Raw genomic sequence first — 27,838 nt, 5'->3', positions numbered from 1 at the left:
CAAGAAATTAATTCCATGGCCCTCTTCCTCCTCTTCTAGCCTCCTGCTTGGCTGTGGCTGGAGAACATCTGATGTGTAGGCAGCACTCAGAGCCCAGGAATTTGTATGGCCTTGACATTCACCGGAATAGGCTTCTACAGTTGTTAGAGATGCTTTTGTCTTGTCACCATGGAAAACAGCATGGTTAAGTCCAGGCCTGGGAGGCAGTTGCAGATTAGGGAAATTGTCTTTGGAGTTGTTTGTATGGGCCAATGTAAATTTGAAAAGGACAGTATGCTATTGCTTTACTTTTTTTTGGCCACAACTAAATAAAGAAAATATGTTGTAAATATAAGAGGTATCTACTTTCAACTTTGCAGGCTTTAAAAGACTGATGATCTGGATTATAATCAAAGTTTGGGATTTCATTTTCCTATAGGCAGCTTTGATGAAACATGAAGAAAATTGGCTTTTAAAACGTTATCCTCTATGCAGAAAGACATTGCCAATTGTTCCAGCTGATCTGTTGCCTTTTCAATTGCTATCTGGCTGTCAAGTAGAAGTCAATAGAAGAATGTGCTGCAACAGCATGGTGGAGGGACTGGAAAGGCTTCCCACAGGCTGACACATGTGATACCCACCTACCTCCTCTACAGCTGTCCATGCCATGATAGAGAACAAGGGTAACCCCACTGAACTACACTTGTGTAAGACTGGGGCTTCAGCTGCAAACACGAGGAGTTAGAGGAGAGTCATGATGTAACCACAGACAGCTGAGCAAGATGCACCATGAAAGTAGCTCCTTTACCACTCTGTCTCTTCTTTTCACACACAGTCATTTTGCCCAAGCTCACTGGGTGAGAGTTGGGCCAACCAGCAGAAATGGCCCTGCATAATTTCTTTCATATTTATTTGTTGGACCACATGACCTGTTAGAAAAAGCAGACAAAGAGAAACTCATTTACAGTGCTTGAAAAGGGGAAAATAACTGTTGATGTTCCCGTGATTCTTGGGGAAGTGATGAGGTGGAACTGCAGCACAAGACACACCATGTGAGTGCATTAGCCATCCTTGCACTCATTTGAGTTGCCACAACAGCTGTGCAATGTCAAGGGCCAGGGTATGCACTTCTGCAAAGTTGCAGAAGGGAAAATACAACATTTGTTCTGCTTTTAACTCAGCTGATGTCTGCTTTTAACTCAGCTGATGTCAGAAAAGCTTTTCTCTTTTGGTGTTTGAATGTTTTAATCTGTTCCATACTTCTGTCACCAATAACCTGCCTTTGAATGTTGGCACAATCTACATTATACTTAATCCAGAGCTATATTTATTAATGTATTTTTTTTCTAATAAGTCAAATGCTGCTAGGAAGTTACTCCTCAGTAAGGACTAGTTGTGTGGAAGATTTCAGCTCTTGGAGCTCAGCTGTTTTAATTACCAACACAGATAAGTGTAGCCATTTTTTTTTTTTTTTTTTTTTTTGAACTGGAAAAGGTTGCTTTTCTATTTTTAACCCCTGAAGACAGCTGAGTAATTCAACTGAAAGTCCTCAGTCCAGAAATAACCTTTTTTTTTTTCTTTTTTGCCCTATGAAGTTCAAATTGTTTCTCATGAGCCAAGGTTTAACCCATAGTTGTTCAGTTCAGTTTGGTTATATTCAGGCCAGGTTTTCATAGCTCGGTAATAACCAGAGTCTCTGATACTCATCCAGTGTGGCACTGAGCAACATGTCTTGCAATTTCCTTTTGAGAGGGAGTCCTTTTGCAGCAATAGTCACTCAGAGAGGTACTGCTTAGTAGGGTTCCTCAGTGAGTAAGATTCTACTTGATATATACAAGGGTGGCAAGGTTTGGTCCAAAACAAACATGTATGATCAATTTTCCAAAAGTGCTCTGCATGTTGCCCTTAGTGCCACAATGGGGAGAAACTGCATGCTAAGCACTTACAAAAATCTGGCCCTTGTTTGAATGTGAATGGGGGCTTGAGTTCTTTAGAAAATCTGGCAGCAATTGTGGGTGCTGAGTACTTAGGAAGCAGTGGTGGTCTTGAACCAGGGCTGCCATTATTGATTTACACCCTTGTCAGCCATTGATTTTCAACAGAGTTACACCCTTCTGGAATTGGAGCAACACAGTCAGACTGCCATAATTTATAAATTAGTGCACATATATTTATTTTTTTTTATTTTGCTTTAATTTACTTTTTGTTTTTTAGGAAAATTCTTTTGAAATATTATCCTGTTGCCTGAATCCATACTGAATCCTGACTGTCTGCCAGCTCCCAGATTAAATGTAAGTCATTACAGAATGTTTTCCTCACATGGGAAAGACTGGAGTGGCCCAGTGTTAGTTTTGCCCTCCAACATTAATTCTAATTACCTCAAAATGCAAACATGTTTGAATTTCCAGCAGATGACATTATTTTTTCTTTGACATCAGACATCAAAGAAAGAAAAATAAACATAGGACAGTGACAGCATTAGGCCTCTAGTCATTTTTCAGAAGGTTTTTCATGTCCTGTTCCAGACTGGTTCTTCTTTAAGTCTTGTCTCGGATATTAGGGAGGGGAAAGGTTTACAGACTCCAAGACTGATGGAGTCTTTTCCCTTCCAGTTCTCTGAGGCAGATGGGGGGAAGGAAAGAAACAGTCTGGTTTACATCAGGGTTGGAGCCTTAGTTTTCAGAGGCACACACACGCCCCCAATAGTTTGGTTATTTTCTTAAATTTATTTTTTTTAGCTTTTCTTCTGAATATTCATGGATGATACTGCTGCATTTAAAAATTGCAGCAATTAAAAAAAGAACAGAAATTTGTAAATATGGACAAGAACCTCAGAAATTTGCAGTTGTTTAGTACTTTTGGGAGATCATTATTCACACAGGTGTCATAGCAGCTGAAAGCTGATGTTGCCAGATATTCCCTCTACAGAGCACTGACCTTTCAGACCTTTCAAGTCCACAGTGTTTACAAATGGACCAATCAAGGGAGCTGCCTCTACTTCTACATATCAGAGTTTCGGATGTGCTAGCTTGCACCCACATGGCTTTTATAAAGTTGTGGCAATGGCAGCTCCCAATCAACTTCCATGGATCTGGACACCGAGCTGTGATCCTCTCACCTGCACCCCTGCTGCACCCAGAGCACACCTCTCCCCAGTTTTTCCCAGGCTCCTAGGCTGGCCCTGGAGCAGAGCATCTCTGCATCTGAAAAACCAAAATAAATGAATAATACCACTGCTCAATCTGACAGACACCATGGAGAGATGTAAAGGCTCTATGATTAGAGACCCTGACTCTGTTTTGGTGAGGCAGGCTATAGAAAAATCCATGCAAGAAATCAAATTATGAAAAAATTACACAACTCTCTTCCCAGGGCCTGGGAAAGCAAGGTTATTGCAGAACATGGCAAAGATGTGCAGGTAGAGCTGTGCAGGGAAGCTTGAACAGCATATCTGCGCTACTTGCTCATCACTTTTTGAGCACTAAACCTGTCTCCCCAGTTTAAAAAAGGGTCAGCTTGTGATGGATCCAGCCTGCAGGAGCTGCTGCTGTGGCTTTGCAGTGCAACAGTTCAGGATGTTTCTTTCCCTGATGGAAAAATAGTTCCTTCCACTGCATAGGGTAAGTAGTAGTTTTTTACACCACACACCCTCGCCACTCCATACTTCCAGCCCCATGTCCATTGAAAAAAGTGTAGAAACAAATTCATTTTCAGTCAATAAATAACAATAAATAAATAAATAAGCCATGTGCTCTGCAGTTGTTGCCTGCAGTGTGAGCTCTTGTGTTTTGAAGTGTTTCTCATTGGGGCCCACAAATGTTTGTAATAAAACTGACTGGCAAAATCTTGGGCTGGAGCCTCTGGGCTGCTCAGCCAGCTTCACACCCATCCTCCTGATCCATTTTCCCTTGATGTGAGCCCAGGGCAGGCAGCAGCTCCCCAGGGCCCCTGCAAAAGCTGTGGGCTGGAGTGACTGGGCTGAAGGGCATCAGCCAGTTCACCTCAGGCTCCCTAAAGAATGTTAATGCTCATGCTGAGGCACCTAAGGACAGTGGCAAGATGCACTAAAATTAATCAGTTTTGCTTTTCTCACTTCTTCTTGAAGTTTGACAGCATAACTTAGAGTCTGATGCTGTCAAACTGGTTTTTTTCTGTTCTCTGCAATACCTGGAAACTACACCATGACACTACTCCTCCCAGGAAGCACTGTAAAATGGAACATAGTAAAGTATTTGTTTGAGCTTACCTTTCTAAAATTGCCTACAGACTCTGAGAGGTCTAGCAGGAGACATCCTGCAGGGTTCATTTGAAAACAAGAGTACTGAAAATCTGCCCTGAAAACGTCAGTGTTTCCATTTGAGTGATCAAAAATGAATGTACTAAAAATCAAGCTTTGTACGGAAATTTGAACCAGCCCAAATACTAATATTGGCAACAGCTCTGCATGTTGGTAGAGCATACCACTCCTCATCAGGCAGAGTGTATCATTTAGGGGTATGTTTTCAAAATTAGATAACTCAAATGTTCTTACAAATGGCTTTGATTATTTTCTGTCTGTACAAGACTGAGTTTTTGTAAGGGAATGGACAACAGCCTGAGGAGAAATGGTGGTGGGGTATGTGAGTATCCTTTTTCGCACACATCAGTGCATATTTGGTATATGAGGTGGTGCTTACACAGTTTTCCTTTCACTGTTCAGGCAGCTAGTTTTTAAAAACGTGCCCTGTGGTGTTTGTGTTTCTTTGATGTTTTCAAATGGGATCTGGTTATTTTAATATGTCTATTATATCTAATTCTCTGCTAAGGCCACCTCAAGGCTCTAGAGGAAATCAGACTTTATGTTGTCCTAGCTGTGTCACCCATTTCTAAATTAAAATAAAAGGGAGCTGTATCCTCTGCTAAAATGGCATTCATCCTTCTTGTTTATGATGTGAGAAATCCTCTTGGTTCAGAAACATGCAGTCCTTCTTTTCCACTTAACAGAGAGTCCATTAGTTGCTAGAAACATTGGGGCAATGAAGAGTGAGTGACTTGTTCTCATCTCTTCTGGATGCTGTGTGATGGAAGATAGTCATAGTTACATGCACACATTCAGAATCAGCCTGATGCTTCACCCAAGATCATAAAATGAGACAAATTATACTGGAGCAGGTTTACATCTTGAGCAAAATCTGAACAAGATAGGCACTTCTAGGGCTCCACCAAGACAACAAGCCTTACCCAAATCAGTTTGTGCTCAAGCTGTTGCTATAAACCAGCTAAATGTTTTGCAGGATGTAAGACAACTGGTACAACACGGGCTTTTTCATGAGTGACACTGGACACCTCCAGCCCTTTGCTGGAATCATTGCATGAACAGAGACTGCTCAATCATTTCTTCAGTCAAATACTAGCTAAATTGTATCACTAGCAACAATGCAAATGTACAAAGCTGTACGAAATTATGTATGTGTGTGATAAGTAGCAATGTGTCCATTAATATTGCGTGACTTGTTGGGAGAGAGACTTTTCTAGTGCAACTTCAGAAGTGTTTAGGACAACAAGATATTCTCTGTGGGAGCTGTCTACTTTCCACGTGGAAAATGCATGATGGTGTTTTCGGTAGGATTGGATATATTTTGCTGCTTTGAATTACTGTCTGGATGAGTCAAGCTATTTTCTGTCCTGTTGGATCTCTGTGGTGTTGGTGAATAGTTATTTCTGCATGGATGGTGCATTAAAGTTCCCGTTAACAGTCAGGTTCTCTTCATCAGGTTCTCTACATCAGTGGCAGATGTTAATATTTCATATAAAAATAAGCATTTAAAAACAATTCCTCCGTTATCAACACCTGCTTGGCAGTTTCACCCTTTGAGAAGCGTATGTCTGGACAGGAGTCAGGGCTTGTTTTGGAAGAGATGGCCTGTTGCCATACCCCTGTGCTGTTTCTTTTAAATCTGGCTGTAGTGCATCTTTAAGTTTTGTGGAGGTTTGTTTTTTCTCTGTTTCATGCCTAGCAGTGGTGCCTTATAAATTCACTAAGAATGAGTCCAGAGATAAAGATAAGAAATTTAGGAAACTGTAAATGTCCTTATCTCTACTGCTGGTGTGGATAGAATGAGTACCCCAGAGAAAAATATTGTTTTGTATGAGGTAACAGCTGCTGTTGCTGTAGGAATTGAGTGAGGCTGTGCTGCAGTCATTAATTTTTTACTGCTTCTGTAGCCTTTCACTAATGAGAAATAAGAGCAAGACCATCACTGTGTGGGGATTAAAAATGGAGACTGTACCATTCAGGAAGGAAGACCCAAACCTACTAATCATAGTAGCCGGGCATTTTTGCAGATGCAAAACTTGGACTTCTGAGTTGACACTGCTTAACTAGGAGTGTTTCTTACAGTGAAATAGTGTCTAGGTGCTCTCAGTAGTTGCTGTGTGGAGAGGAGATAACCTTTACATGCAGGTTCATAATAACTGGGTGGCGGGCTGTACAAAAAGTACACCAATCCTTGCTGAACCTACCAACAGCCAGAACCCCTTCACAACTGTGTAGAAATTCACAACACCAGTACAGAGCTCCCATCACAATCTGATTCATTATGCATTATCACCATGCAGCTACTACACTAAGGAATTATTGTAATGAAAAAATCATTTGGATTTAGATATTTAAAACCAGCATGTTTTGTACTTGCTTGAAATTTTAAGAATTATTGGAAAGAAAAACATATCTTCCAAACCCAAAAATATAGGAGAAACATGAACAATGTGTATTGTGCTGTCCTGAACTACCAATGTTTGGATAGCAGTTGCTTGTTCCTCTCCCCTAAAGATTAACCTGGCAATATATCTGCAGGGACACCTACTGAAGTTCTTCATACCATGCTCAAGATAAACTCTTTTAGAAGTACCACCAAAAAAAAAAAAAAAAAGGGAAAAGAAAAAAAAAAAAAAGCAACAAGCAGTCAGGATATTCTAGTGATGATTTGCCATGTGCTTTCTGAGGGGAAAGTGAGTGCCTTGGATGGCTAACAAGCCTCTTGCATCTGCAGTAGTGATACACCATGAAGACTGGGCAGCTTTTTCACCCTGAAGTCCTCAGGGGAAACTAGTTAAGGAAGGTTCTAGATCCTGGACCATGTCACCTGTTATGTGACATTCATAGGGCTCCAGCTGTGTGGCCTCTTGACAGTCCCACTTCAGAAGGTGCCTTTTGCACATGCCTTTCTCAACACATCTGTGAACTCCTCAGAGTGCTGTGGGAAACACAGAACAACCCTTCTATGATGGCATGACCACATCAGTGGATAAGAGCTGCAGATGTCATTTATCTGGACTTCTATAATGCCTTTGACATCATCCCCCAGAGTATCCTTCTCTCCAAACTGGAGAGAGACACATTTGATGGATGGACTGTATGGTGGATAAGGAATGTGTTTGGACAGTCACATCCACAGAGTAGTAGACTCTTCTGGATGGAGATCAGTGACAAGTGGTGTCCCTCAGGGGAATTCTGGGAACCAGTGCTGTTTATTAACTATATCAATTACAAACAAAGGGATGGAGTGCACCCTCGACAAGTCTGCAGATGACACCAAGCTGAGTAGTACTGCTGCTTGAGAGTTAGGATGCAATCCAGAGGAACCTGGATAAGCTTGGGAAATGAGTCAAAACCAGGAGCTTATCCTCCAACTTCCTACTTCATGGCTAAGAAAAAAGCAGTGTAGTTAGCAGCTGTGGCAATTGCTTAACTTATCTTACACCTTTAAATTGGTATAGGAGTGTAAATAGCATTACATTTAAATTACCAAAATTACATCTAAGTTGGTAATTTGGAGTGTAAGGAAGGTGAGGTGAAAGTTTACAAAGTTGGATAAAATAAGGCTTCTACAGCTAGTGCTGTTAGTAGTGTCTAATTCTTTTTGATTTCTTATGCCTCTGAAAGTCAGAGTCTACTTCCATATTGTGGCACCAAAGCAGCCTAGTTTTCAAATGTGATGAGGACTAAATAGCCCAGTTGACACTAGAAACTGAGAACTCTTCATCAGATTGTTTATGCAAGATATCAACAAAAAGCTTCCCTCAGTACCTGTAAAGTTCCTGTTTGTCATTTCGGAGCTTCCCATAGCCTTTTCACGGCACACATATACTGCATGTATACCTCAGTATGAAGTGTGTGTGAGGACTAATGCTTCTAGCACAGTCCAACTCTCACAGCTTGAAACAGTGCTCATTTTTCAGCATATCAGTTAGTAAGAGACCAATAGAGAGACATATTGTCCTCTCAATATTCAGGGTTCAGCCCTGAACCATGGGAAGAAACCCTCCTGTATGTAAACATAGGGATTGGGGCTGAGCCTGAGGAGATGGGATGGAAGAAAAAGAAGTATTTTTGAGATGATAAAACGGTAGTAGTTGGAAGCAGGTTGCACCAACTACCTGGTTGTTGGGGATGGGGCAGCATTTTACAGAGGTGGTATGTCATAATAAGAAGTTCAAGGAATCCACTCTGATTCAACAGCTGGTTCAATCAAACCAGATTAAACTGCCTTCAATACCATCCTGGACCAGATTTTTCAGAAGAATTCAGCAGCTTGGTAGCTAAGCCCTTTTCCAAAACATCTTTCACTTATTGTCACAATAGAAGCTGCTGGATGCTGACCACTTCAGAGAATCTGGACCAAATATGAGATGCCAGGCACTTGAAACTCTGGCACTGGACTCTGCAGAGAATTCGATCCATTATGTGCTGCTCCACTTCAAAGTGCTTAGCAGCTTGTGACAACCGTACAGCATGACAGCAAATGTCACTTTTTGTGCAAATATTTAACCAACATAAAGCAGCTTTTTAGCATGGTAGTAAATTTCACCCAAATCTCAATTTGCTTTGATTTTTTTTTTTTTAATTTTCACTGAATGGAAAAGAATCACTGAGTTTGAGCCTTTCTGATGGAAGTATTTACAAAAATTTTCAGGGTAGCTTGGGGTGCAAGAATGACACAGGAATATTTCCTCACCAATCTTGTTTATCATTTTCTGATACATTAGAAAACCACCATTAGCACAAGTTTAAAAACAGAAAGATGAAGTCTATTCTTCTGACATTTTCTGTTTTCTGCACAGTTTCATGTTTTAATTTTGAAAGAAAAGAAAGGACACACACCTTCTTGAAGGAAAAGTGGAAGACAGTTTAGCACAGACTAAGAGCTGAGGTTCAACTCTGCAATCTGGGTTCAGACCCATCTCCAGCTTTCAGTATAATCTTTCTTTGCATCTTCTTTTTTTTTTTTTTTTTTTAATCAAACCCAGGAATTATACAGCTGTTGAGATAAGAATAATTAAGAACAATGCATTTCCTTTTAAAGCTTCTCAAAGGATAACCTCTAATAAGATGAATTGAGCTTCTCATGCAGGCCACACACAAATGATTGCTCATATTTAGTAAAACATTTTTGGGGGTAAAGATAAGCTAATTTTGCTCAAGAGCAGAGGGTGGTCTTTAAGCCTTGCATTTGTCAAAGAAACAAGCAGTTTTTTATCTATTTCCTATAATCTTCTACAGCTCAAGAGGAGTAATGTAGAGGGAGGGAAATTCAGGCAATGTATTTATGTTGGAGCTCAAGCCTGAGCATTCGAACAGACTATAAAGTTAAAGAGACAATGGGCTGGATTGTGGAAAACTCATTTGCAATCCAAAATTTATATGTGCTGGTGCTCTTGCTCCTGTAGGTACTCAGCCTTGCAAGTAAGTGCTGGGTGAGCTCTGATCTGCCACAAAGATCATTTGGAAATGTAAGGCAACTGGAAATCAGTTTCTCATAGCTTTCACATCTGTTGCTTTTTTAAATGCCCTTTTCTTTCCATGGAAAAGTTTCACTACTGATCTACATGGAAGGTCAGCAACATCATCAGAGTAGAAATGATGCAGGGGGATCCTTGTGGTCCTCTGTTCCCTCCCAAAATCTACCATGATCTATGCCCTGTGGGCATAGCATTGGATAAATGGTTCTGCTCTGGCAGTATCCAGAAAGACACAATCAGGTCAGGCATTAGGATCCACACCTTGTACATGGCCACTAGAGCCCACAGAGAGATTTGCAGTTTGCTCTCACATGTATACTAGTGTGAATTCAGAAAAATACAATGGGAATGATCCTTGGAAACCTTTGTGCAGGGTGTTGGAGAGCAGACCAAGCTAGTGCTGGTCCTGTGCACTCATGAAACTGGCCTCATTTGAATAGTTCATGGGGGAAAGCCTAACTATGTAGACATAGTACAAAACATGCCACTGACAGGTTCTCCTCCTCCCCTAAACTCATTTCACCTGAAAAAAGAGAAGTACCAGCTGGAGTTATAAATTATTCCAGCTCCTAGTTGCCAAATGTTTCCACTCTCCCCTTTGTATCTGTTACAGATGTATCATCCACATATGAATGTTTCCTGGAATTTGGTTCCAGAGATTTGAACCTCTGAAGTTTTGGGGCCAGACTCACTCAAATGGAACTCCCAGGGAGCAGAAATTGCCTGTTTAAATCAAGAGGCTTATCAGAGAATGTTAAATGATTTTTTTACAGCTGAAAGTCAAAAGATCTTACCAGTCTTCTCCTTGTTATTTGCTGCATAGCTTTCAAATAAAAAAAAAAAAAAAAAAAAAAAAAAAAAAAAAAAAAAAAAAAACCCACAAACCAACAAACCAACAAACCAACCCCCCCCAAAAAAGCCCCAACAAAACAAACCCCACAAACAAAAAACAACAAAAACCCACCAAACTCAAGAAAACAAAAACAACAACAAAAAAATCCAAACTCTTTCCAGTCCCCCTTGTCCTCCAGACAGCCAAATCTATTCCTGTCACCACCCTTCTAATTACTAGAAAGACCCCTCTTGGCTGGAGAGATCAATGCAGGCTTGTTTTACACAAACACTGATGTTTTGCCTGCTTAAGCAGAATCTAAAAGAGTAACAGAGATATCCATTAGCCAATGAAAGAGCATTCAATCAAGCAGCGCTCTGCATTTCTCCAGCATTTTTCACCTGAAGCAATTAATTGATTACAAGCATTAATTAGGTCTAATCACATGCCTGCAAATGAGGCATTATGAAAACATGAAAATGAATGCTGTGTTTTAAAATTGATTTTGGTGATGAAGAAGGACATAGCCATCTCATGGGATTCCCAGAAGCCCTTCATATTCATAAAGACAAGGTACTGATCATCTCCCAAAAATCAGGCCCTGCTGGTCCAGTCCAGGCAGGTCTGTCAAACATCGAAGCCTCTGATTTTCTTTCTAGCTGAACTTCAACCACTACCCCATATTACTCCAGTACTCCATAATGAAATAGAACACAACAGGGGAGAACAGGCAAGTGAGCCAGAGGCCTGACAGCACTGAGATTAGTGGCACAGCCACCTCAGCCAAGGACAACACACTGAACAGAGAATTGCCGGGGACAAGGGTAACTCAAAGCAGTTGCAAAGTTTGCCACACTCCCTAGGATTACCTGGTGTGATTACACTGTAATTTTTAATCCAAAGGTTGGTTGGTTTTTTTTTTTTTGGCAATTCAATGTACACATATGACCACGCGTATTTAGCACTTTTAGCTACTGGCGAAGTCACACAGTTAGTGCCTGAGGCTGAATAGCAACTTACAAAAGCTGTGTTAGTAGCTCTATACCTGTCTGCTCTTTCTCTAGCTACTCAGTTGGTACTTGGTGCACTCATAGCACAGCTCTAAGACAATATTTAAACACTTATAAGGACCTTTCTTTCCCAAGCCTGGTCCTGCTTTTCATAAGCTCAACCTTCTTGTTTTACACACTCCTCCATTCCACTCTAATTTCCATTGTTTAATCTTACCCAGCTCTTTCTGTCCCTCCCCTCAGCAGGACACAAAAAATAAAAACTGTCAATGCCTTAATTTTGCAATGTTGCAAGGTTGGGTGGGTTCATAGGAAAATATCAAAACAACAAAGAGGAAACCCAATCTTTTCTCCCAGCTCCCACAGCTTGATTTCAAGGCCAAGAAAAGAAAAGACTGCAAGTCTGCATGGCTGCAAAGCTGACAAATTGCTTCTTGGGAACAACATAAATCATGAGTGAAGCCTGGATCCTCCTCACAGTGTGCACACACTTAGCTTTTCATGCATCCCTACACCTACTCTTTTTCTAAAAGTTAATCAAATGCAAGGACATGGGGAGACCTAATGCAGTTGCATAAGTAAAATCAGTCGGCAAGTAAAACCCACAGTATCACAACACAGGCCACTTTCCCATCCCCCTGTAGCCTGCTCCGCCCTTCCTCTATGCATGGGGCACAAAGTAGATGCTCAGACTTCCATTTGCTCATAGGCTGCTCTTGACATTGAATGTGGTTTGCACCCAGAAAACGCCTGATTTCTCGTGCCTGGTGCAGCAGGAATTCTTGCACACACACAGGAGGGATGCTCATAGCCCGCATGTCTCCGGTCCCTGCACATACAGAAGGGCTTATGTAAAGAATATTGCTTTGATTTTGAGTTTTCTCTTGACAGCAAAAATGAGGAGGAAGGTCAGGGGTGTAACATTGCTGTAAACCAGAACATATGGCCCACTACTGGTGAAAAGGCAATCGCTCACTGGGGTGATAATGATTACAATGAGATAAATTGCAATTAAAATACCGGAAACACAGCCTTTCAGCAGAGAAGGTGCTGCATTAGCTCCAGCATTAAAGTGGTTGCAGTATATGACAGTAATTTAAGAGAGAAGAGAAATCTGGGCACCAAATGGTACAGCAAAGGACCCTTACAAAGCCTGCGAGCTGGGATGATGTGCAAATGGCAGAAGGCAGATGTTGGTCTCCTTGTAATACTGCAAGGAGGTCCAAACCAGAACAGGTCTAGATAAACTACTGACCTCTTACTCCCTGAGACGGTCCCCCATGGACTCCAGGGTAAGGCGATGGGCAAAGCCAATCACGGAAGACCTTGCTAGTGCTGCTGCTATTGCTCAATGGATGAAGTGTTTGGGAAATGCCTGCTGTTTCTTGGCATGGCAAGTAGTGTGGCAGGATCTGAGTCTTGCAGCTTTCTTCTGTCAGTGTTTAATGACTCCACAGGTCTCAGTGGAGTTGCCTCCATGTAAAACTGGCACATCAACAAGCCAAATCAGGCCTCAACGTCTGTTAAACTGGATAGGTTCACAAGGATTTAATTCCCTCTTAAGTATGTACAAATCACATGGGATGACACTGCCTAATTCTCTGCATTTCTGCATAGCATGGTACTATCACTATTCACTGGGAAAGAATTTCATATTTGCATTTTTTCAAGTGCAGTAATACTGACATTGCTCATCTTCTCCTAACACTCAATAGCAATAATTTTTGTCTCTGTCTCTGGAGAAAAAGGCACAGATATTCCATATTGCATCATACTGCCTATGAGGGTCCTTGTCCTGATTCGGTCACCTCTGCAGTGAAGCGGAAAGTACGCACATCTAAACATGCATGCTTAAAATGAGAAACAAAAGCAAACACAGGTTTTTACCTGTGCCACTTTTAAAGCTGCAGAGCAGGCTGAAGTTCTGTCTGCAGATATCTGGTAAATGTCAACAACTAATACAGGCACTGGAGAGCAGATCAACATCATGCAATACTTGTGTCAGTTGCTGGCTCCAACACCAGCTCTAAATCTGGGAGTACTACAGAGCCATTGGGAACCAGCTCTTCTTGTCTCAGGTGCAGTACTAATAACCTGATTCTTCTTTCAAGAGTTACACTAATCTTTTCCCATGGATTAGCAGGCAGTTGAAATTGCTCAGTTGTCCGCACCATGCACCACTAAGAGTGGTAGGTCTTGCTCTGACAGTGCGAGTAGGGTTTTCTCCTTGAAGAGACATAGTAAGCTTTTTGAGTTTTACTTAGAGGATTGTATGTCCCAGCAGCCTCAGGAAAGGAGGTTATGTCCAGGAAAACTCATAGGTTTTCTCTTTACTTAGAGGAGAGTCTAGTTCAAATGCAAGAATACAGACCCAGTTTAAATGCCCTAGTCACCTAAATGCCCACTGGCATGTCCCAGTCCCTGAAACCTGAGGTCCTATCAAGTGTCCCAGAAGTGCTTCATGCCCATGCTAAGGCAGCTAGATCTGGGACATGTGGCACAATCAGATAATTTCTGAGCAGAGACATCTGTGATTTAAGGACCTGACCCTGCTCTATTGGTTTCTGTCAGTGGAAGAAACAGTCTTAAAGGACACCATGTGACAGTTATGAGTGAAGGGGTGACATTCTTACCTCTTCTGAAAGGGCTGTCTCACTAGACATGAAGCTGCTCAGGTGTAACCCATCCTCCTACATTCCACCTTGCCCCATCCTCTTACCAGGCTTCTCATGCCCAGGAAAGACAGTCTTAGGATTTAACCTGAAGGAGAATTTTCTTCTCAGCACAGAGACCCTGCACAGTGACCTGTCACAGCAGGCAGTGGCAGACTCATTGGCTTGTTTGGAGCCCTGGTGAGGGGACACAGTGTCATGTGGAGGTACATCAGCAGCAGGACTGCTGTGCAATGCTATCAGCCCAGCTGTGTAAAGCAACTACATTGCAGCTACTGCACCACATTCTGTCCAAACATATTTTGTGTAAGAAATCACACCTCCAGGCCTGTGTTCACCACAGCATGCTGGGGCTGTGTTTCATTTCACCTGGGAGTAAAGGGCTGTGCTGATGTGAAGCAGGGTCATTCCCAACTGTCAAGAGCAATAGAGGAGGGAAAGTTGGCTGTGGTTTTTGCACTGGGTCCAGCTCCCAGAGGCTGTGCAGATCCTGTACCATTAAACTAAGCTAAGCTCTTGAGCTATACTTGTGTAGCTATTGTCTTTGCTGCTGTTTTTGTTGTTAATACCTTGGCTGCTGCTAGTATGTCTGGTGTTTTTAGCATTGAAGCCGAGAAAACAGCATTAACTGAACAACCTCAACACAGCAGAGGTTGCCAGGTTGAGAAACCCTCTGATGCTGGGAAACAAAGCAAGTGTCTCTTCCCATTTCAAGTCTGTTACCTGCATTCGCTTAAGACCGTGGAAACCTATACAGCCCTGTGGCTGAGTGATGAGAGTGGTAAGTATAAAAGTTAATGGCAGGTGCTCAGGTTTAATTATATTGTTTTGTAAACTACACCTGTCAAAGGTGAGAGTGAAAGCACTGGACAAACAGGCTACTTGAAAACATAGCAGCTACAATGGGAGAAAACCGCTGGTTATGTCGGGAATTTTTTTAATTGCTCTGAATTATTCACAATATCAGTGGTTTCCTGTGACATCAAGCTTCTGAACATTGCTTGATTGCTATAAACTGTGGTGTATTCAATTTTCCATTCCTGACTACACCCAAGCCACAGTTTGTCTGAGAAGCTGCGTCTGCAGAAGGCATGTACTGGCTGGCAGCTGAATAACTGATAGATGGGGGTAACACAGAGGCACCTGGTACTCAGCACTGGCATGGATGAATCCATGTGATTTTTTTTTCATTGTATTTCCAGAGAAATTATGGTAAAACAACTAATGAGTCAAAGGGAGGAAATGAGAGCAGAGGCTAAGTGTGTGAAAGACAGAGCTCTGTGGACTGCTCTGCCTGTGCCAAGAAATGGGGAGTTTCTGTCAGCTTGGTTGGGAAAGTCGAGCAGCCAGTGTAAACTACTGCTTTGACTGTGTGTCTGTAAGCACTACTGCCCTCTTTTGGGTGGAATTAGACCTGTGCGGCTGTGTCATCCGCCAGCACACGCTGCTACATCGCCCGGGTGCAAGGAAGAGGGACCCCTCCTGCGGCAATGCTGACAGCGATGCTCCCGTGCGGAGAGCTGAGCAGAGGGATGCCGATGTGCAGAGGCTCTGCTCAGCAAGGATGCTGTCCGAGAGCAGCGTGGCCATGGCATTACAGGTGTAGCCCATCAGCCTGTAACCATGCTCTGATCCAGCTCCTCAGACAGGCTCCAGTTCCTCGGGTGAATTGTGACATCCAAGCTGCAGTTCCTTCAAGTGCTTTTCCCCACCTCTGGCACTGTTTTGGTCCATCATCTGCTGTGCAACAGGAGCAGAAGAATGGCTGAGCAGATTTGTCTCCAGCCTTGCTGCAGGCAGGTAATTATGTCAGGTGTTGCATGCCAGTGCCAAGTTCTGCTGAAAACGCTGTGGAGGCATCCAAACCTGTTCTGTTAGGGCAAGGTGCACCTTGAGCACAGCTCCCCCCTCCTTTGTCCAAGTGTTTTCCTGGAGAATCTCTCATTAAGCTGCAAGGGCTGCTGTTAGCAGCTGTTAGATTCAGGATATGGGTCAACCTAATGGTTCAACATATTTAGTGACCTATGTCCAGCAACAGTCAGATTTTGTGGCAATGCTATTTGTCTCAAACAAGAGAACACATCCCTCTGAGAGCCTCCTCATGTCCCCAAACATATCTGATTACACTTAATTCAGCTTCGTCAGCTAGGACCATGCCCAGTCACAATCTGACAAAGTCCTTACAGTGAGCTAGACATAAAATTTGAGATGATGAGTGACATTTTTTTACAAGACCAACTGTTTCATTATGAAACTTTTGAGGTTGGAAAAAAAAATCCCAAACAAATAAGAACATGTCCCTATTAAAAGACTGTCGGACCATTTTTATGTATCCTCCTTGTAGCAATTGTGGCTGCGTGTTAAAAGGCAAGCATGCCTTCTGATCGTGAGAGAGTGGCTAAAAAATATGAGTCACACAGTCAAACCTTGTGTCTTGATAGAAATAAGGAGGTCTCCTTAAAGGCAATTTGTGGACGAATTGGAGAGAAACGCAATTTTTCAAGGTCAGCCAAAGGCTAATGAGCACTCTTTCATAGTGTGATTGTATTGCCTGAATTTCTGTATTTCAAAGCCAGTCTAACTACTTTATTGCTGAAGCACTGTAACTGAAGAGGCTGTAATAATATTGACAACTAATCCTGCCAGAATCTGAGATGGTATTCAGCATAATATGAAACATTTTCTCCTGGCCTGGACAAGTACAGAACAAAGAGTTAAACAAATATGTGGTTCCCCAGAGTAGCACTTATCTTTCTTCCCAAAGGGCATGTGTACAGATGCTTTGTAAGTTGGGTTGTCAACAGTTGGGGCTTGTGGCCAGATTCACATGTTCTCTACCTTTTGCTTGTGAGCTGCAGGAGAGTCATCTCCAGAGGGACAGTTTTTCATAACTTAATTAGATTGGCGCCATTTGTGCAGCTACAGTTTCAGGTTGGCTCAGCTTTACTTCTGCTCCAGCTCTCCAGTTCAGGGGATTACAGTAGCACTGAAATTGGTTCTGAACTGAACATTTGGCAACTACCTCGGGTCAAGAAGGCAATTTGTGCTACTGCTGTTGCTAAATTAGAAATAAATAAATAATCAATGTGTAGCCCTTAATGAGAGACTAAGAATGACTGACAAAATGTTTTTGCAGCTCTCCACTGTGAATGTACTTAGGAATATATAGAATTTTTTCCCATGAATGAACAACTCTACTCTAGTAAACCACTTTAGTTGAAGAAGAGCAATCTCCAAGTGCATTCTCTTAGCACAGTTTTGCACTATGCTTAATGTAGTGTAGCTTTAATCAGCTGAGAATCTGGATGTTCTAACCAAACATCAGCCAAAGTGTTCCCACTGGAGTTTCAGTGGTTTAACTTAACTACATCAGTTTAGACATGGATAGAAGTGAAATCACTGAGATTTTTAGCATGGAGACGGAGCCCTTAGCCCTGACTAGCTTCATACCACTAAACTGCGCCTCAAGAAAAAGAGATTTGCAAGCAGTGAGTGTAGACTTGAGGAAAAGTAAGAGTGCAGGCCACCTTTCCAAGCATCACATGTAAAATGGGCACATTCTGCCTGAGACGTGCAGTGTTCATTAGGTACCATCTACAAGTGTATCTGGGTTCACTTCCATGCACTGTGAGCTGCAGAGACTCACAGCCTACACAGCCCCCACAATCTCCTTAGTGTGGCTCATGCTGCATATGGCTCCACTGAGGTTTTAAGGTTTTACCTGGGCAGCTGGTAGCTGGAAAGCTGCACAGTTGTGGACTTCTTTACCAGATTCAGTGATGAATGACAGCCCACCCCCTACCATGCAGTTTTGAAGATGTCAGCTGATAAACGGCACTTTAGCAGGTGACAGAGGTAATAAATTAAAAGGCATCTGGCAAAACTGCTGTAAAGGAAGAAATAGATGTTTGCAGGGATGGAGAAAAATGACCACTACTCATAGAGAGCAAATAAGAGAGGAAAACAAAGTGTATTTATGTCTCTCCTGAAAGGAAAGCAAAACACAGACAAATCGACGGTCCAGATTTTTCTCATAGAATCACAGAATTTTTGGGGGTTGGAAGGGACCTCTGGAGATCATGTAGTCTAGCCTTCCTGCCAAGTTGGGTTATATCACTTGGATATAAAGAATGCAATTAGACCTGGTTCTGTCTAACTCAAGATTTTTGTTGCTAAAGTTCTTCCTGCCTCAGTTTTTCCAAGAGTGGGTTTGCCTGTTTACTGAAGGTACTGATTATTTTATGGCTTTTCACTTTCTCTGTGATATGAGCCATTTGTGAACTGGAAATAGCCTGTGAAAGCCAGTTAGTTGCTACTCTGCAATACTGAACAAATACTTTATAGAGTCAAGTGGTGGTGGTGGTGGTGGGGGCGTGGTGGGGAGTGTGGGGAAGGCAGGCTGTGATCTGTTTGGGGCAAGTGTTTTAGTCAGGGTCTAAATTTTATAGGTAATTTGCTGGATCTTCAGAAACAGCCACATGCATCATTATCACCAGTGCCTGAATTCTGATCTTTAAGAAGAGCCTGTTGCACTGATTTTTCTGTAGAGGACTTCCTCAAAAGCTGAAAGAAGTTTGGTGCTACCCAATTGCTTACCTGGCACAAACCTGGTCTCCCTAAGACCCTTTGATAATCAGGGAGTAGGAAGTGGGGGAGGGGTGAGGTGTTTTCCTTCAGAATGCATTTCAAAGCAGATGCTGAATTTAGGCACACTGAATCATCCTCTGAAGCCCATGGGCCAGGGAGAGGCTAGAGAGACTGGCTGAGTAACTTGGCTGACTGCAGCTGGTGGTGTGAAATCTCTCCTTGCTGAAGCCAATGAAACATCAAGAAACAGAGCCATCCACAACATCTTTAAGTAATTAATTCGCCCCTATTCTTGACACTTGGTGTCAGCTCTCCCATTTGATCAGGTTAGAGTTGTCCTGCTTGAACTGTTGTGATGGCTTTCTCTGCTTGATGGAGGAAGATTTAGTGGGGACTGTTTCTGTCCTTCATGCAGAAATTGAGATGCCTCTGAATCTTCTTTGTGATTGCATAAAGAAACCCCCCTCCCAAAGAGTCTCACTTAGATGCAGTTTTGTCATTTATTGTTTGGCTTTTGGCAGGTTTTAACATTCCTTTGGCAGTTGTGACTTGCAGCCACAGCCTGTGCTCCAGAGCCAGACAGCAAGGCTGCAGTGCCCTGTTTGTCCTCTGCCCCCTCCTTCTCCTCCATTCCACCTCCCACTCCAAGCCCAGAGGAGAGGCATATTGACCTTTCCACTTACCTACAGCCCAACAGGGTATTATGTGGTGTTTCTGAAGCAGAGCATTCCACAGGATGCCTCTCAAGACTTCTGTGGCACAGGTCTCAGGCAGAAGAAGATGCTGCTGAATTTTAATAGTTGTTTATTTCTTAATGGACTGGTAGATAATTTGCCTTTGCAGATAAAATAATTTCCTTGCTGCTCATTTCCAGTACTGAAGTAATAGGTAACCATTTCAGCTTTTTCTGCATCAACTTTACCAGTTTTACTAGGATTATTTTTGTTCTTAATATATTTTTAACCTTTTTTTCTACCTAAATATAGAAAGCCTGAATATTGAGGCACCATTTCCATCAAGGTCCACAGCTTCCCTTTCTGTATTTCACAATGTCATCAATATTCTTTACTTTTTCCTCCTTTTTTGTTAGAGATATAGTTAGTAGTTTCCACTTGCTGATGAATTTGAATGAGTTTTTAGCTTAAGCTTGATTGTGGAGGGAGGCAGATTAATTATTTCTCTTTTAATTTTTATTGTGCCTGCACAATTTTCATTCATATTTTTTTTCTATTTAGATTTTTCATCCTAACTAATTTTGAATGCAGTTTACAGGAGCTTTGGAAATCTTTTTGATACAACAGTTGAGTATATTAATCCTACTTGGAAATTTCTCTTTGCCCACAGAGACTGTAATCACATCACAATTAATGGTCCTGATACAACCAGTGACTTCCATCCTAATGAGGTCCATAGTAAAGTCATCTTCTGTATGTAATTATTGTGTAAGTATTATCTGCTAGTTTTAGAAACTCTAGACTGTTTCTCAGTGGTATCAATGTAACCTCAAAAATATTTCAAACTCAAATCACCTGTAACAACCAACTTATTTTTTTTTCCTTTCCTGCATAAAAGAAACAACTGTTGAAGGAGTAAATCAACTTTTCATTTTCCTTGGCCAAGTGATCCTGAGAGCACCCATTATTTCTTCTTGGGTTTCTTCTATGCAGTCACCCAAGTTCAAGATTTTTTGGTCTGAGTCCCTAGAGGGTGGTGGCACCTAGAACATATTTGTCTTATTGCTTCTTCCATTCCTGATGAGATTACAACATCCTGGTGTTGGAGGCTTTTCAGCCCACCTAATGTCATTTTTTATCTCATTTTCCCTTACCAGCTGTACCAACTTTCAGAATTTATATGTAGGCATTTGAAAGACATTGTTCATTCTTTGAGTTAATTATCAGATCAACTTGGTTCATTTTTGTTATGCCCAATTTGAGATTTATACAACAAAATTAATACAGCTGAGAATAAGAGTTTGTCTGGCATTTATCGTTTAACAATTACTGTTAGTCAAATAAAACTATGACTTAATTGCATAAGCTTTTAAGTGAAAAAAACAAATACGTACTTTGTTTAAGAATAGCATAATCAAGTATTTTACTGATTTTTAGACCTAAATGGGCATTTCTCTCAATATTTTTACTTTAAAGTCACAACAGAAATTACCGTTGTTCTTTTCTTTTACTAGTTAGCAGTTCCCTGTAGTTGTTTCCATGCAAAGAGTGCTTGCTGTGAATAGGAAAACCCAACTTAAAAACTGTCTAGAATAAGGAACAAGAAACCGTATGTCTCTTGTGGAGGCTCCATCTGTGAAAGTCTCACCATCCAGTTTCAGCCATCTCTCCAAATTGTATGTTTCAAGTGAGGACTGAATTTTTTTGTAAGTAATGTGTTTTGTGTCCATTGTTGTTGTTGTTTTTAATCAGGCTCCCATTAGAAGCATGGGAATGTTTTTGTTTTCCATTCTTTTTTAAAATCAAGCCAGATATCAAAATCTGGAAGTCATTTGCCAAGACAGGGCTTCCCTCTTCCTGCAATTCTCTGATTACTTCATCACAAGTGCCCAAGATGGAGCCATGAAAAGAAGACAAAAGTACCAATGCTACAAAATGAATTGTGCTTCTCATTGTTCCTGGTGGTGCTTTAACCACTGGTAAGCAAAGCCTATAGGTAGTGGATTTATAGCAATTTCCCTTAAACCTGGCTCTGGCCCTTTACCATAGTACCTGGCGAGGGCCTGAGCACCTGGGCTCTTGGATGAATCATCCGCACTGGCTTCAGAAGTAAACCTTCCCAGTGAAACAGCAGCAATATCCAGACTGGCCATCAGTTTCTATTCTATTCAGCCTCAGCTGATATATTTCATATGTTTTTGTAGCTGAAGCTGGGCCAGGACTTCTCTAGCTTTGACAGGAGGGCTAAATGAGAGCAGGGAATTTTATGTGCCTCTTCCCACAGCATTTCAGTGACCATGCAGGAAGTCATTGATCAGTGGGATTTAGGCAAAGTGTACAAGAAAGGTATGTGTGTGTGGCCCGGTGGCCTCTGCAGCATGTTCTGTGACGACACCAGCCTCTGATTCAGTAAATAGAGGGATAAGAGCCTAGGTGGTGAGCCACACGCCACGGCTGGCCTGCATCTCTGTGGCTGAGCAAATGCAGAGTGGGCTGTTTGAAGGCTGCTCTGTAAGGCTGTGTGTTTCCTACTAACACTGTGCTTTAGATGTGCTAATAGGAGAGTGAATTTCCTGGGAAATTGCTTAACGTTCTTTCACAAACAGAGGGCAAGTTCCCTGACCTGGTGGCTCATCCTACAGGAACAGATGACCTCTCGTGGATTGCTTAGTATTGTTTGATTGTCCTGATCTGTATGGCTCCTCTATGCCATAGCCCAGGAGAAGAGCTGAAAGGCCATGTCATCTCTTCAGATGTCTGATGTTCAGGCTACACAGCACTGGGACGGTGAAGGAGCTGGTGTGCCCGCACACTGTCCCAGAGCTGTTAGCAATAATGGTTTTGCAGAAATGCAAATGGTACTTCTGACCCAAATGTCATTAAACTCATGACTAGGATAAGTTTACTGACCTTTCTGGAGTTGCATGGAAAGAATACTTATCCTGTTCTCAGATATGCTGTGGACATAGAGAGTATTAAAAAAATAATTATCCAATAAATGTATGTAATTTCTCTGTAATTTCTTTAGAGCATTAGAATTGCTATGGAGAGATCTTCCAAACCTCTACTTTCCTACAATGTACCAAGAGCTGTTCTACTGTAAAGGAAACCTCATTGCAGCAGTTTGTGTGCATTAGCATGGAGGGTGACAATTTGATTTTTCATCTTTCCTGTGCCTCAGTTTCTTTATTTGGCCACATTACATGGCTTGGGGTGGGATTCAGCTGTGGTGGGGTGGACAGGAAAGGGGTTGATGTCAGTTCAGTGGCTCTGTCATTGCATGACACAGAGCATAAATTAATGAATTTATCTGTTTTCCTTCTCTCTCTCTTTCTTATCTGTGATTTTCCATATACAAAAGAAATGAAGAGGAGGAGTCAGTGAGAGGTTATCATTCAATGTTGAGACAGGCTGTGGAGAAAAAGATGCTACTCCTTCAACAATCCCAAATGCGTTCCCAAATCTCAGAGGACCTGAATATTTCAGCTGAAAGAGTCAGTCGTGAAATAGTCTTCTCCCCAGACACCAAAATAATTGTCACTATTGTACAGCATCAACAGCCAGCTAAGCTGAATGGGGGCAGCCTGTGCAGAGCTCGTGTTTCAGTCTGTCCACCTGCAGCCCAGTAAATAATGGCAAGAATAGTTTACAGTTACAGAGGGATCAGAATTGCTGGCTGAATGATCACAGTCCAAGAAAATGTGTTTTAATTTAGCTAAATGAAAAGTAATACATCTGGGAAAAAAGAGTTCAAGCTGTACCTACAGGACAGGAGACTCTGCCTTGGAAAACAGGATTATGGGGTCATTGTGGTAACTGCCTCCACAATAGCTGCTGGTTCAGTGGGGCTAAGAGAGCTCAGCTGACTCTGGGAAGGTAGAAGCAAATAATAGGACTTGGGGACGGCAGAAGCATCGTCAGGAGCATCCCTGGGCAGCAGCACCAGGTGGTGGTCTCACCATATCCAGACCTCAGTGAGAAAGAGGAAACTCTGTGGAGGACCACTGATATGGTGGCTGGGAATTCCTGCATGGTCACCGAATGCTGTGAAAAGTGTCTGGGAATATAAAAGCCTCTATAAGAGTTAAAATGTGACATCCAGTCAACTTTTCTATATCAAGGTTTGTTATGTCTTTGTAATGCTGAATCAGCAGTGCAGTGAGGGGCCACTGAAGCAAATCTAATTCAGCTTTGATGTAAAATCCTCCTTCCTAATGGTGGGTACTGCTGGACAGGCAGGAGATAGTAAAATCACCTCAGGAGGTTGCCTTTATAGATGGTAAAATCACCTGTAAAGGAGATTGCCTTTACAGACATGTCTGAGTTCACTGCAGGACAGAAACTCAGAAACTCTCCAGCATGAGTGTGTAAAATTTGATTAGAATGATCATCTCTTGGTTCTTATTCCAGTTCCTTTCTCTCAGGGTGGTGAAAAAAAAAAATCTACATTTCCCTCAATTTGTTTATTGATGCAGCTCTGCACTGAGACAGTGATGGTGCCCAACCTTCAGCTTCAAGGGTTTGGGCCAACAGGTAGTGTGTTGTTGGGTATCTCTGGAAGCACTGGACATAGATGGGGCAAATGCTTTGGAGTTGTGAGATGATGCAGTACATCTCTCTCCCATTGGGACCTGCCTATAGCCCTGCCTGTGGCTGCCACTTCTGTGAGGATTTTCTGAGCATTGCCCTGCCTCAGAATAACCTGCCAAAATCACTTGGTAACATTGCATGAGCCAGTTCCCCCTTTGGTCTTTTCTAGTCTTCATATGTGGCACCAAGCAGCTTTGCTTTCAGAGAACTGTGGTGTCTTGATCTGTCTGAAGCCTTCAGGCTTACTGCTGGTGCTGCTGACTACCCTGAGCAGCACAGGAACTCTTGCCAGTTGCTCACAACAGGCTCAATTTGAACTGTGAGAGCTGGGAGTCAAAACATATTTTGTAGAAAGCACCAGGTCATATCAAAGAACAGGTCCAAATACACAGTTTCCTCTGCAAATAAAGGTCATGAGATCTTAAAATACATGGAGAGAGATCCTAAGGCCACCTAGGGACTGGAGTCCTATATTACTTCGTTACTCCATTATCTTCATTATCATCATCATCACCATTATTATTATTGACATTATCTTTTGATCTCTCTGTTGTCTCATTTGCTGCTTCTGGAAGGCAAGTCACCAGTTGGCTTTCCCAGCCTTCCTTAATTACTTTCTTTCCATCAAGGAGTGCAGAAAGCACATGCTAAGGCAGAATTTAAATCTTTGCAGATTGCTTGATCCCATCACAACCACAGACTGGCCTCACCTACAGTGCACAGTTGCACTGCAACTTGTGTTTGAACTTCTCCAGCTTGACCTTAGGTTTTGGATCTGCACTTTAGGAAGAGGAAGACCAGCTGAGATGAAGGCGTCTGACTCTTGCTTCAGATCTTTCCAAACCATGGGAATGTGCCTTTCACACAGCTCTGATCTGAGCCTATGTCTAAATATGACCATAATACAATAAAATGCACCAAAAAAAACCCCAAGAAATATGTCCAACAGTGGTTATTACCACAGTTACATCACAGCAGAAACAGGTGCAAGGAAATAAGCCTCCCAAAAGTTTCTATTCAGGAGGGAGATGACTGAAGAAAGCAGAAGGAAAAGAGGAAGGCAGAGGTAAGGAGCCAGAGGACAAAGCAGAAGTTATTTCTCTTGGGATGTGGCCAACTTAGTAGCTGTCCAAACCCAAGAGATGTCTTGGATGCTCCTTCTGTTAATTTTTTGCTTTTTCCATTTTAAGGCTGCCTGCTAGTAGAGTGCGTGTCCAGTGTTGCATTGCCCTCTGAATGCCCTGGTGCCTGGAACCTCCACAGAACTGTGTTCAAGCTTGATCCTAGAAGACACACATTCTTCTGAGCAGATTTTGCATAAATGTCAAGGAATCCTTCAAGGACTCATCAGCTAATATAATTCTCTCTGTCCCAAAACTATGGGGAAGGAAGGGAAGCGATTATGGGAAAGCTCACATTCCTCCAGCAGCTGCAGTCACTTTAGCTGGGATTAATCTGACTAAACATAGAGGCCTCCATCTGAGCTAGTTACATTAGGCTCCCTTTATGGAGGAGAATATGGGGAAGCATAGGCATAGCAATGAGTCACCTCTCCTCATTTCAGTGTCTAGAACTGGTCAGGCGAATCATGCCCATTTTTCTTCTTTGCTTTTAAAAGGAGCTGCAATGAAGGGGCCAAGTGTAGGTCTGTAGACAAAGCTCATACTTTATCTGGTGTCCAAACCAAATGATTTGATCTGGGACCAAAGGGCCAAGCTGTAATGAGGGCATTGCCAGCAGATGCTGAGTAACCACAGCAGAGTGGGGTAAATTGTCTCACCCGCAGCTTATTTCACTGTGGGAGAGAATGCAAGGAGTGCAGTGCTGGAGAGGAAATGGCCTAAGAAAAATGGCTATAAAAGTCACCGTGGGATGTCACCCTAGTGCCAAGACTATGTTTGTTTAGAACCAGATCAGGTACCTCTGCTTTTCTGTTTGCAGGCAAAAGTTACTGCACTCCTGACACCACTGCAACTTGGTGTGTGACCAGTTACTTCCCCCCTCCCAGCCCCTCTTTCCTTCCCACTTCTCCTTTCCAGACTTCAGTTCAGCAGGCCCATCTTCAGATCCCTGTGGAGCATCGGGGGGTGGTGGCTCAGCTCTGCCGTGTTCTTTTCCCAGACGCCTGGTTTCAAGCTGAGCTGTGTGTCAAAACAGAGGAGCATTTCCCATGCAACATGTGCTTCAGGGACACATAGGGAAAGGAAGTGCAGAGGTTGCCAGAAGTAGCAATGAAGTTATGTTGTTATCTGATGAGAAAAGTGATGAAATAGTAATGCTTCTGTGCATGCCATGAACCAGCTCCTCTCTTGAGGATTTTGTGCTGAGGACACTCAAGGCCTTATGTGCGTCCATGGCTGTAACCTATGAATAAGAGTGTGAGGCATACACACAAGGTAAATAAATAGTTAGACAGAGCTGCTTCAAGTCAATTTCCCCTCCCACTCTTTTCTCACCACTGAAAGACAAACAAAAGCTTAAGTGATGTCATGGGGCAAAGCATTTGTGAAGTTTCTTGCTGCTGCATCCCAATATGCAACAAGCCTATTTACTAGCACTATTTTTTTCATTCACCAGAGGTAACGTGCAAGAATTATGGCAGCACCTGGCAGATTAAAGCAGAGTGCAGAAGAGACATGAGGCTTTTCAGATCTACTGTAACTGGTTCTGCTCAGTGCTAACCTGCAGCTCATGCATGGGCCAAATGCCAAGTTTCCAACTCCCTGCTGTAGGTTGTTGGCTGACAGAGGGGGGCTGGTGCTCTAGAGGATTTTAATTTCCGTCCCAGAAAAAAAATCAGAAAAGTGAGTTAATTTGCTTAAAAATAATCAAACAAATGAACATGTGTGTATATGTATATATTTGCACCTGCACATGATGTGCTTTGGAAAGACCTAAAGAGAGGAAGTCTTCAGAAGCTGATATTAGAGAATTTAGTACCTCTCCTCAACTCAGGACTTCGGCTCCTAAGTCTCAGCAAGATGTTCATGGACAATTTGTGCTGGGACTTTTCAGAGATTGCCTTTCTTTAGCTGACAGGCAGAACTGTGATTCTGGTGCCTTTAAACCTGCCAAAGGATTTAGTATCAAGTCAGCTTCTTGCTCTGTGCTCTGATATTTCTGGGAAAGCTGGCTGGTAAATAAGGAGAGGTATGTTCATTAAATACCCTCACTTGGAGTTAAAGGGCCAAGCATATTTCTGCTCCTCCTCCTTCACCCTTCTACAAGAAGATCACTGGGGATCAATAAAATGGTTAAAGATGCATGATGAGAAAATAGCCTGGTAATTGCATTACCCCCGTGGTGGAGTGGCTGCCAGTATGGCCCTGGGTGAATGCCGGTTCCTGTTCCCTCCCACTGACCACAATCCCACTCTGGGACAAAGAGCCATCTTTGCTTCTCATTCATTAACATACTGGCTGTGTGATTTGTGTGTTTGAGCCAAGAGACCTGACCTGCTCTGTGGGATTGAAACAAACTGTCCCAGATCACCTCCCTCACCAGAGATGCTAATGCACGGAATGGATTTCCCAGGGATCCTGTGTGCCTGCACACCAAGGTTGCATTGGTACTAATGCCTATTAATAGAAGTAGAGGAAGAGTTTGCAAGAGGTGAAGATCCCAGTTCTTTCCTGGCAGTGCCTAGCTCTGCTCAGATGGAAACCTTTCCTCAGTGCAGTGTATCACCCCAGTCCTTGTGCACCATATTTTCTA

General features: G+C 42.4%; 1 long non-coding RNA gene across 1 annotated transcript; it reads left to right on the top strand.

Annotated features, from left to right (window-relative positions):
- The first annotated feature begins 16,010 nt into the window (after positions 1-16,010).
- LOC128815758 (uncharacterized) lies at positions 16,011-25,384 on the top strand. Its single transcript, XR_008439712.1, has 4 exons — positions 16,011-16,073; positions 20,205-20,302; positions 24,880-25,190; positions 25,315-25,384. It is a non-coding gene; the product is annotated as an uncharacterized LOC128815758 (long non-coding RNA).
- The last annotated feature ends 2,454 nt before the right edge of the window (positions 25,385-27,838 follow it).

Source organism: Vidua macroura, chromosome 1 (genome assembly GCF_024509145.1).
Source record: "Vidua macroura isolate BioBank_ID:100142 chromosome 1, ASM2450914v1, whole genome shotgun sequence".
In the NCBI taxonomy this organism is placed as follows: Eukaryota; Metazoa; Chordata; class Aves; order Passeriformes; family Viduidae; genus Vidua; species Vidua macroura.
Note: the sequence above shows the minus strand (reverse complement) of the source record. Positions and strands in the feature narration are given on the sequence as shown.